Here is a 9,978-nt window from a genome sequence, read left to right as displayed (position 1 = left end):
AAAAGTCTGCACAGGGAGGAGCATGAGGTGGTGGACAGGTCAAACAGAACTTTTACCCAGGAGACACTCTTTGTGAACATTGCTAAACTAAAAGCGAGGTCAGTTTTTTTACACAAACCATGTAGTTAACATCATGTGACAGCCCAGTCTCACTCCGAAGTCGTCAAAATCCGGCGCTTGGGCAGTGACTTGCAGAGTCAGACAGTGACGAAAAAAGCTGTCCTATAACATCGGCATGATACGCAGCTGGTCACTGTTATAGCTTAATGGCACTCAGCGGTGTTGGGGGAAAGGAGGCATGACAAGAACAAAAGTTAAGGTGGCAAAAGTACAAATAGGACAGTTGGGAAGGGTGGTGAATGGGTCCAACTGTCCCATGAACGCCAACGTTCACCCGGGAGAGCGGTTTTCACATCCTGTAAGATTATAAGGCCAAACCCTGATCATTAATCCTAAACCTAACCTCATGTTTTGGTTACTTAAACCCAACCATGTGCGTTAAATGTTTAAGAAAAAAAAACAAAAAAACGTAAATTCGTTTTGTACTGACATAGTATGTTTATTTTGAAAGAGACAGTGGGCTCTAGTTTTGCAGACCGGGCGAGGCGGGGGCGCAGCACACCTGTGCTTCGCCAACTGGGTGTGGCCAGGCAGATCTGGCAAGTTTGGCACACCGTGCGCCCTGGCGCAGCTACTCGTCTGTCCCACCTCCGTCCCTCCTACCTGCGCAAGTCAGAAACAGGGAGGAGAGAGGGCGTGGAGTGGGTTTTACACATATCCCACCAATCAAATGAGCCCCTCTCCTCGCCCTTAAATGCGCCGCGCAAAGGCGTAATGAGAGTTTACTCAATTCGCCATGGCGGAAGAGAGCAGCAGCGTCAGACAACCAAACTTCTCCCAGGAGGAAACTGATGTTTTGGTGCAAAGGTAGCCTGGGAGGAGGTCACCACAATTGTAAATCAATGTTGTGTTTCTCTCGTGCGCACACGCTCTCTCTTTCTCTCTCACAGTCTCACTCTGTTTTTTTTCTTTTGGCTTTTCTAAGATGACAGATGCTGAATATATACTCCCTATCTGATGCTGTGGCTGTTTGTGGTTGGCTGAGAGGGATGTGAACTTATTAGTTTTGTTAATCAAATCAGGTTGGGTTTCCATTACGCGTGCCAAACGTGCCAAACGGTGCCAGTCCCCTTTGATCTGACATCAGATGTGACGGCACAGTCGATATAGAGATACATTTATGTGCTGATTGCAGATAGTTGCATTGAATAGTGGTTTCTGTGGGTATTTATTGCATTGTTAATGTGCCTGATATTCTGGAAACCTGCCTGTGAGGTTTTGGTGACGTGTGCGCACTGTCCGCTGGTCAGCCAAACTTCGGCTTACACCGGCTGCGCTCCTCCTGCGCTGACAGTAGACGTGGTTTCAGCTGGCGAGCTTTTAGCGCACCTTCGGCGAAGCCTTTTGGTATGAAACTGTCACTGCGCCAAGCTGGATCTGTCGACACCTCCCCCTGCTGCGCCGCCACACCCATCTCAGCGCGCCTCGGGTTGCGCTGCTCGAAACTAGCTCTGCGTGGGGTTCGCCACCCTGTGCTGCACCAGGAAACTAGAGCCCAATATGTAAAAGCTAAATTTCATGTGAAAACAGAAGTGTATTTTGAAAGAAGACAATGCATGTACAGTAACAGGCAGAACTTGACATGGCATCCCAGAGCGTTAATAACCAATGCATCCGGGGTACCTTTCACATCGTATCTGGACGTCAGTGACCAAATGTCGATATGTACTGAGGTCGGAGTGAGAATTTGTTGCAGGTGACACGTCATAGTAGTTAACTTATGAAGCTTTGCGTTAGTTCATGCAGGACATGGAAGTCATACGCCCCAGCTGTAACCCGCTGACAGCCAGCTGATTGGATCATTGTTTCTCATCCGTCACACACCAATCACAGCCCATTGCCACACAAGACAGTCCATTTAAATATGGCTTCCTACTCACTGAGTCCTGCTACACTAATGCTGCCACACACCACTGCTGCTCCTGCTGCTGCTGGCAAAGCTTTACCTCCACCACCCCAGCCTCCACCTTTCTAATTAGAGTCCTAACATGACTCCAAGGTAAAAATGTTTTGCTTGGGCACACTCTTGTGGACCAGGGGGATTGTCTGCATTGTGCTCCTTGTTTTGGCATAGCATGCTGCTTGTCTAATCCAGGAAGCACCGCAAGAGCGGAGCCCTCACATAACTGTTTTGTAATTTGTTGCAAGAAATGGTTAAATCTATGAGTGTTCCTGACTGAAGTTAATTTATATACGTAGTTAAGCTACATAACAAACATACTTACTTAAACTCAAACCACAATCTTAATTCTCAACCTAACCAAATTTTGCTGCCTAAACCTTAAACATTTATGGTGATGAAACCTACATTTCTTGTGATCATGGAGGTTTATTTTGAAAAGACACTATGCATGTAATGAGTTGAAGCTGACACAAAAACTGACATACAAAACTGACATGAGAAGGGTAATTAATGCATCACAGTTTAAAGTGAAGGGTCACTGACCAAGCTGCAGTGCTGCAGAGGAGATGAGAGTGAGAACATGTTGACAGTCATGATGGCCCAAGGATAAATCCTAGGCCCACTGACTTTGGTGATCCTCTGACTTTCCCATAGTGCTACCAAAAGGTTAAAAAAAAGTTGTTATCTAAATCCAGAAACCCCCTTTAATAAGTGACATACATGGCTGCAATCACAGGAGTAATTCTGCGACTACAGTATAATTGTCTGGATGTTTGAAGAAGACATGAGCACCACATGATGCAGATGGAGCTGTAACATTTTGAAAAGATGAGGCAGAATGAAGATCAAACCATGCAGTAGAGTACATGTTGTTACCCAGCATGGCATCTCATTTACCTCTTTACAAGTGCAGGATAAATACTGTCGAGTAGTGACTGCAATGCCAGCCGCGTATAACCTAGTCAGGGGAGTTATAGGTTTAATTAGTTTATTAGTAGTTTAACTGGCATTTTCAACACATTTCTGAGTAAGACTAGCCATTATATAAGATGGTCTAGGTTCTTGTGTGAAGGTTCAATGCAAAAGTCAGAGTATTCCACTGAGATAATTACAGATTCTGTCTGTCTGACCTGCAGGGCAGCAAATGTGTCTGCTCCAGTGCCTTTGTGCATGTCCACAAGTGCTGATGTGCATGTGAGTCCATTTCTAGGTCTATGTGTGAAAGAGAAGAAAAGAAAAGATTAAAAGATTAAAGCTGTGTCCCAAAAGGAAAAGTGTATGTCTGAGTGAGTGTCTCAGATCTTGCTGATTGTTGCGTGTATTTGTGTGTAGATGTGAACTTGTGGCAAAGACCGGTTATTTCCATGAAACCGTTTGTGACACTGAGAAACCACTCCTTTATAGTCTAGGTCCAAATTATCATTTAGAGCATGTTACATCACCCTGCAGTCTGACACGGTATAATGTCCTCAAACCGTGCCTGATTAATCTTATATTCCGTTATTATGCTATTTATGATGTTATCTTTCTGTTCCAGCTGTCTGTGTCTGTCACATCCCACAATGAGGCAGCTCTGAGACACTGTGCTCATATATAACCTAGCTGAGTCTATCCAAATCCTCTCTGCGGGATGGTCGGCTGGCTGCCACTTTTAGCACTCTTAGGTAAACCAGCTAAATTACTGTGGCAAGCTGTGAAATGCCATTTCTTTCCTATTTAAGAGAGGTGTCGGCTCAGCCTTAAATTGTGTGTTTCGAGGCAGAATCTGTTGATTGGACAAGCTGTGACCTCTGACTTTAGAGGCCTGGTTTACAATGTATTAATGTTGTCATTTTCAGTGATCCCAAAATAAAAAAAATTGGTGTCCTATAATGGATACAGGCTTTATTTAGTTGCTCATTTTTAACACATTTTCACAATTATAAGGCTGGAATTTAGAGTTTGGGTAGAAGATTGTTTAAGAAGACTGCTTTAAAACCCTATGACCTGCATTTATATCCCATGTCAGCAAACACTCACCCTGGTGCTAATACTCAGCACCGCACTAAACACTCTGCTGGCTGCACCAGAGAGACTGCAGCACAGAAAATATTTCCTCGGAGCATCACTAAAGCACCACATTTCTCCTTTTCAGCAATTAAAAATGAGATGTTTTACTTTCACGGAGCAAAAATAATTCTATATTGGACAGCGAAACAGACAAGGCAACACAAGTCTCGCACTATGTTTTATTTTAACCAGATTAAGGCCAATTATGCCATGCCAGTGCCGATTACAGTCAAAGTGACATTTCTGTGCTAGTTTTTTTATCCCTCAGATGTTTTCCCCGAGTCTTGAATGTCAACTTTGTTGCTAAATTAGTTCAAAGAATTTTGCATTTCCAGTTTAGCTTCAGGCTATAACTGCTAAAGGAAACAAGACCAGAGGGAGTCGAAGGAGCTGAGACAACCTCTAAAAAGCCTCAAGTGTTTGAGCTAGTTAGCACGACAGCTTACTCACACCTCTGTGTGAATGGACTTTATGGACCTAAACGCTGAACTGCACCAGTTGGAGTAACTGACTGTCTAAATAGCTGCAGCTAAGATAGAGTCACTCCAAAGTATTAGATAATTAAAAAGACTCACTTTAGTCTGTGCTTGTTTAGATTGTGGGTTCCTCAACTGTTTCAAGGCAAACTGGGGAAATTTGTCGTCTCACCCTGGGATCCAGATTCAGTAATAAAGTACCGCTGTGCTTGTCTGCGTGGGGCCACAGCAGGAAAAGGAGAAACAGGTCCCTGAGGAATTTTGGGTCTAAGCCCATTGCACTGGCATATTTTCAGAATGAAGTCACGGATAAACATAATCCAACAAGCAACAGTGATTCATATTTCATCATTTATATCTTGTCAACAACAAGATCCTCAGGATTTCCTCAAAAAATATATATTTCTGTCTGAGTGAAAACGGCCTCTGAAGACAAAACTCACCTTCACAACCCAGGTGGCCCAACAGTTCTTGGAAAAATAAATTCAGCACTTAAGGAAATACCCTTAAAGATCAACACTAATCTGTTATCCTTCTGTTCAATATGAAGCTATCACTGGCAGCCAGCTAGTTTAGCTTAGCACAAAGATGAGAAACAGAGGGAAACCACAAGCCCAGCTACCCAACCCAGTCTCTGAAAAATATGTCTGTATATTTCTAAATTGCATAATTGTCATAATTATGTTGTGGTGACAATGAAATCACTGCCTAGATTATGTTCAGAGACAAAGTTTCTTTGAGTCACCAAAACTCCGCTCTGGAGCTGCGAGGAGGGGGGTCAGGAAGTCAGGAAAAAAAAAAACTTTTTTTTTTTGAACAAACGTTACTATTTCTGTGTGCACGATTTGTAATTAATAATATGGTTATCGTAGATAAGCTGGGGTAACCGTTAGCTGTTAACGTTAGCCGTTAGCGGTGTCTGTAATAACCACAGACTGTATAAAAATAAGGTAATAACTCAATAAACGGTCTGTGAATAAAATATTTTTTCCAGCAGATATCTTAGTTACAACATGATTGAGCTAGCAAATCAGTTTTGTGTTGCTATGTGTGGTATTATTCAGTTATGGGAAATCACGATGTCTAGAAAGCATCAGTGGCTGCAGCTGACAGGGACAGTTAGCAAAGCTAACATCAGGACGTCATCTGTTTAAAGTCTCCGTTGTCGGATACGACATGAAACTACTCCAGTTAGCTCAATCATGTTGTAACTCAGACATCCGCTGGAAAAAATATTTTTTTTCATGTTGACAAGACGGCGTTTTGGGTGGAGCAGTCGCTACGGACATGGAGCTTGCTGTTCCTGTAGGTACACATTTCCTGGGGACACCTCAATCAATCAATCAATCAATCAATTTTATTTATAAAGCCCAATATCACAAATCACAATTTGCCTCACAGTGCTTTACAGCATACGACATCGCTCTGTCCTTTGGACCCACACACGTATCGCCACGCCCCCTCCATTGTGATTGGCTAAAGCGCAGCATCGTTCAAACTCAAAGCCCCACCCTCCCCCCCTCTGTAGTCGTCTTTCACACAGGGCTGCCAACAGATTCTACAATGTAAATTGCAGAATCTGTCTTGAGAGATTAATACAAAACTAAATTTTCTCAGCATTATGCTTCCCCAAAAAGTGTATTTGCTGTTCAAATTACTTGTATAATAATGTAATTTGTGGGGGTGTAACAATACATTGATCTTGGTAAATATATTGATTCAGTGATCAACAATTCAGCATCATCATGTCATCATATTCAAGTTATGCTTTTATTTTGAAATTCCCATGGTGCATCTGTGTGACCATTTCCATCAAAACACACCTCCTTCCTAAACACTGAATCAGTACAATGTATCCTATTACAACAGTTTGCATAATATCCTACAAATTAGTGCCCCATAAAGAACATTAGGCCCTTACTGTATGTAATAATAAAGTTATGTAATTGACGTAAAGTTGCTAAGGTTTGCTTTAGGCAAGTAAAGTTACTGTTATTAGGTTTAGGAAAAGAAACATGATGACAACGTATCTTAAAATAACTCAAATTTCACTCGAGGCTCACACTGTTCTGAACACCGATCTCCTGGGGAAAGTCCTGTGTTTTGTGACCTATCCACCACCCCAACCTGCTTCCTAACTGGACCACTTGGGCCGTTTCCTTATTTACTCCTGTCAGTGCATTGCTCACATGATCGCAGCCTTCCAAAATACATGGGTTATGCACAAATTATTGGCTCATTATCATTTGGGATATGTACAAATTTTGGCGTGTTACTTTTGTAGCATTGTAGCAGAATGAATGAACTGTGCATGAGAACAGCCTGAACAGTGCTAGCCGCCTTGCACCTTGCAGACATTAGCAAGCAGCCAGGACAAATACAATTAGGATATCGATATCAATATCTACTGATACTGTGCCATATTGATCACAGGCCTTGTGATATCAGTAAATATCGTTGTGCAGAGAATCAATGTAACATCATATCACAATAAAAATTGTGATTTACACCCTTAGTAATCTCTAGGAGACAGGGCTGACCTACGAGAACCACTCATATTTCACTGATGAATGAATTAGTTTAGTTTGTTTTCATTATTAATATCTTTACTATTTTCCATTTTGGAAAAAGGCCAGCTGTTTCTTTGTTTCCCCAGTCTATATTTTTAAGATAGGCTAACCAGCAGCCAGCTGAAAATTCAGATTTACTGTACAGACAAGAGCGATGTTCTTCGATGTTCTTCTTAAACTTAAAAGCAAGAGATCAATGAAAAATTATTTCCCAAAATGTCAAGCTTTTATTTTAAGGCAGGATGACCCCATCTATCCAATGAATAGGAGACATTAACAACTACTGACTCTCATTTACTGACAAATTTCATTCTGTTTGTTTATAAAAAAACATGACTGAACATTAAAAAAACATTGGCAAAGACAAAAACATTTAATAGACTGCTGGGGTAATGTAGAGATGTGGAACACAATTGGTTGATTCTATTTTGTATGTCATATGATATGATAATAACTGCATGAATCATGGGTTTTGATTAAAAACAATCCGCTCTCTATGTATGGAAACACGAAAACACAGTGTGAAATTAAATAATCTTTCATAAGAAATGCATGAGTCTAATTAGAGCAAGTTTACACAGTATTGAGTCATTTGTGTTGTTTGTGCCTGTCACAGGGTATAATGAAATCGTATGTAACCCTGTTAATAAGCTGTCATTGCAGGAACAGTTATGGAGAACAAGCAGCAGAAGCAGAGCAACAGAAAACTAAAGTGAGGGTTGACAGAGAAAAGACGAGGAATGTCTCACCTGAGCTTTTGTTATTGACATTTTCTATGTGACACTTTGTGTGTGTGTTGGTGTTTCATGCTGATTTAAAGCCCCGGTTATTAGGCGCATATGTAAAGGACCGCAGGCCACCAGACGTCATGCCCCCAGGATCCCCAATCAGCAGCCCCCCAACCTCTGTTGTCCACACTCACTTATTAACTTCTTCAACCCGTCAACCCCCGCTGACCCCTCGTCTGCCTCTGCCCTTCATCAGCTCCCGCCTTCCTTTACTCTTACCAGGCCTGGACCACCTTTTCAACCCCTTTGCTGTATCAATATATCTACCCATGTCAGTATATCTCTCTCTCCCCCATTTTCTCACTCCTCCTCTTAATTGCCTCTCTATCAATGAGGCCTCTATTCTCCCTGAAGTACGAGCCCATGTGAAGTTCCAAGGACATGACGTCATGACCGCAGCCATAAAGACCGTTAAGAGTTTTAGGTCTAATTTATAACATTTGAAGGACATTCTTTGCTAATCCGCAAAAACAGTGCTGTTATTGATTTTTTTTTTTTTTCATTATGGGTGGTCCCATGGGAAATCAGACTCTTAACCCTTTTATTTATACTTGCGCAAATGTTACAACTAAGTAGGACAATGGTAACAAGAAGGGAAAGGGAAAAAAAATCCAACTGGTCGCCAGATCTTTCTTTATGTTTTCTGTTGTTTAAAAAAATTCAAGTCTTCTTAATACTTCTTCCTGAGGGCGGAGTAGTATTGCAGCAGCAATTTAATGTTGCCTTCTGGTGATAATATAATGGCTACATCTGTAGATAATAGACCTCCAGCTCATTGATGGACCCCTCTTAACCTTCTCCCATCCATTTTTCTTAAACTGCTCAGTCTTTCTCCTCCTCCCTCCCTCCCTCCCTCCCTCCCTCCCTCTCTCCTCTGGCTCGAGGGTCAAAAGCTCAGGGGCTTTCTCTGCTGTCCATGTGTGAGATTTACTCAAACAAGCTCTGTATATCATTCAAGAGAACACAAGGGGGACTTGTTGGCTACAGTATTTTTGTTCATCTCCTGAGTGAACCCCTCTCTCTCTCAGGCATTCGGATCAAATTCTATCTGCTGCAGCTTCCTTAATTTTTAGCGATGACATGAATTACTGCCTCGCACCATGGTGACAATTCTTGCTGTTAGTCTTACAGATACTAAGTCTCTGGTAGAGATCCAGAGTCATGCTTAAAAGGGCACTTCTGAAGGATGTATTTTTGCACTCTTTAATCTTCTGGCTGTAACATGCCGCCCCGCCGGCTAGTGTACACATTCAGAGCTGAGGATGGTTCATTACGTTAGTTCCTGAGTTGTGGGTAATAACACTCCATCACCTCTTATTGGCCTGTTACTTGTCTTTTTTGGTGTAATGTGTTGAAATTGATATGTAGCTGATATATGAGTCTCCCAAAAAAAAAAAGAAAAAGAAAATCACCTGCTGATGTTTGTGAACACTCACAACACACACACCTTCTATTGGAGTCTGGACTGCAAGCCAAAATGTTGATCTTAATACTGTTACTTTAGCGTATTGAATAATTTTTGTCCATTGTTACTATTGAAATGTATTATCTTAACGTTATTCTTATTTAGTGAAGTCATATCTACAGTACATATGCTGTACAGGAGGAACGCGGGAATTATCCTTCTGTGTCGAATCGATGCCGTACCAACAGCATAGGCTCTACATTGACGCATATGTTATGGTTGGTAAAATATCATGTTTTTTTTTTATCATCCCTGGTAGCAAAGTATCGAAGGCATGGGTGGACGGCCCGCTGTGAGCCTGTCGAAGTGGGCTGCAAAGGCTTCGCAGGGCGATCTCCACACTGGGTCCTGGGACTCTTAGGGATCTGTGGACAGCAGCGACGAAGAGCCTTCAAGAACATCTTGGAAGGCACTGCAAAGGCTTCCCGTTGGCTTTGGATTAAGAGGGGTGATGAGTGGCGAAGTGAGCTACCTGGACACAAGTTGGGGCCTGATCATCCCCGGCTGGGTCGTCCAGGTGAAGGTGTCTGATGTTACGACCTAAAACACCCAGTGATCACCGGGTTCATCACTGACGATGTGTCCAGGTTGAATCGCGAGGTGTATC

Source organism: Epinephelus fuscoguttatus, linkage group LG13, assembly GCF_011397635.1.
Source record: "Epinephelus fuscoguttatus linkage group LG13, E.fuscoguttatus.final_Chr_v1".
Classification (NCBI taxonomy): Eukaryota; Metazoa; Chordata; class Actinopteri; order Perciformes; family Serranidae; genus Epinephelus; species Epinephelus fuscoguttatus.
Note: the sequence above shows the minus strand (reverse complement) of the source record.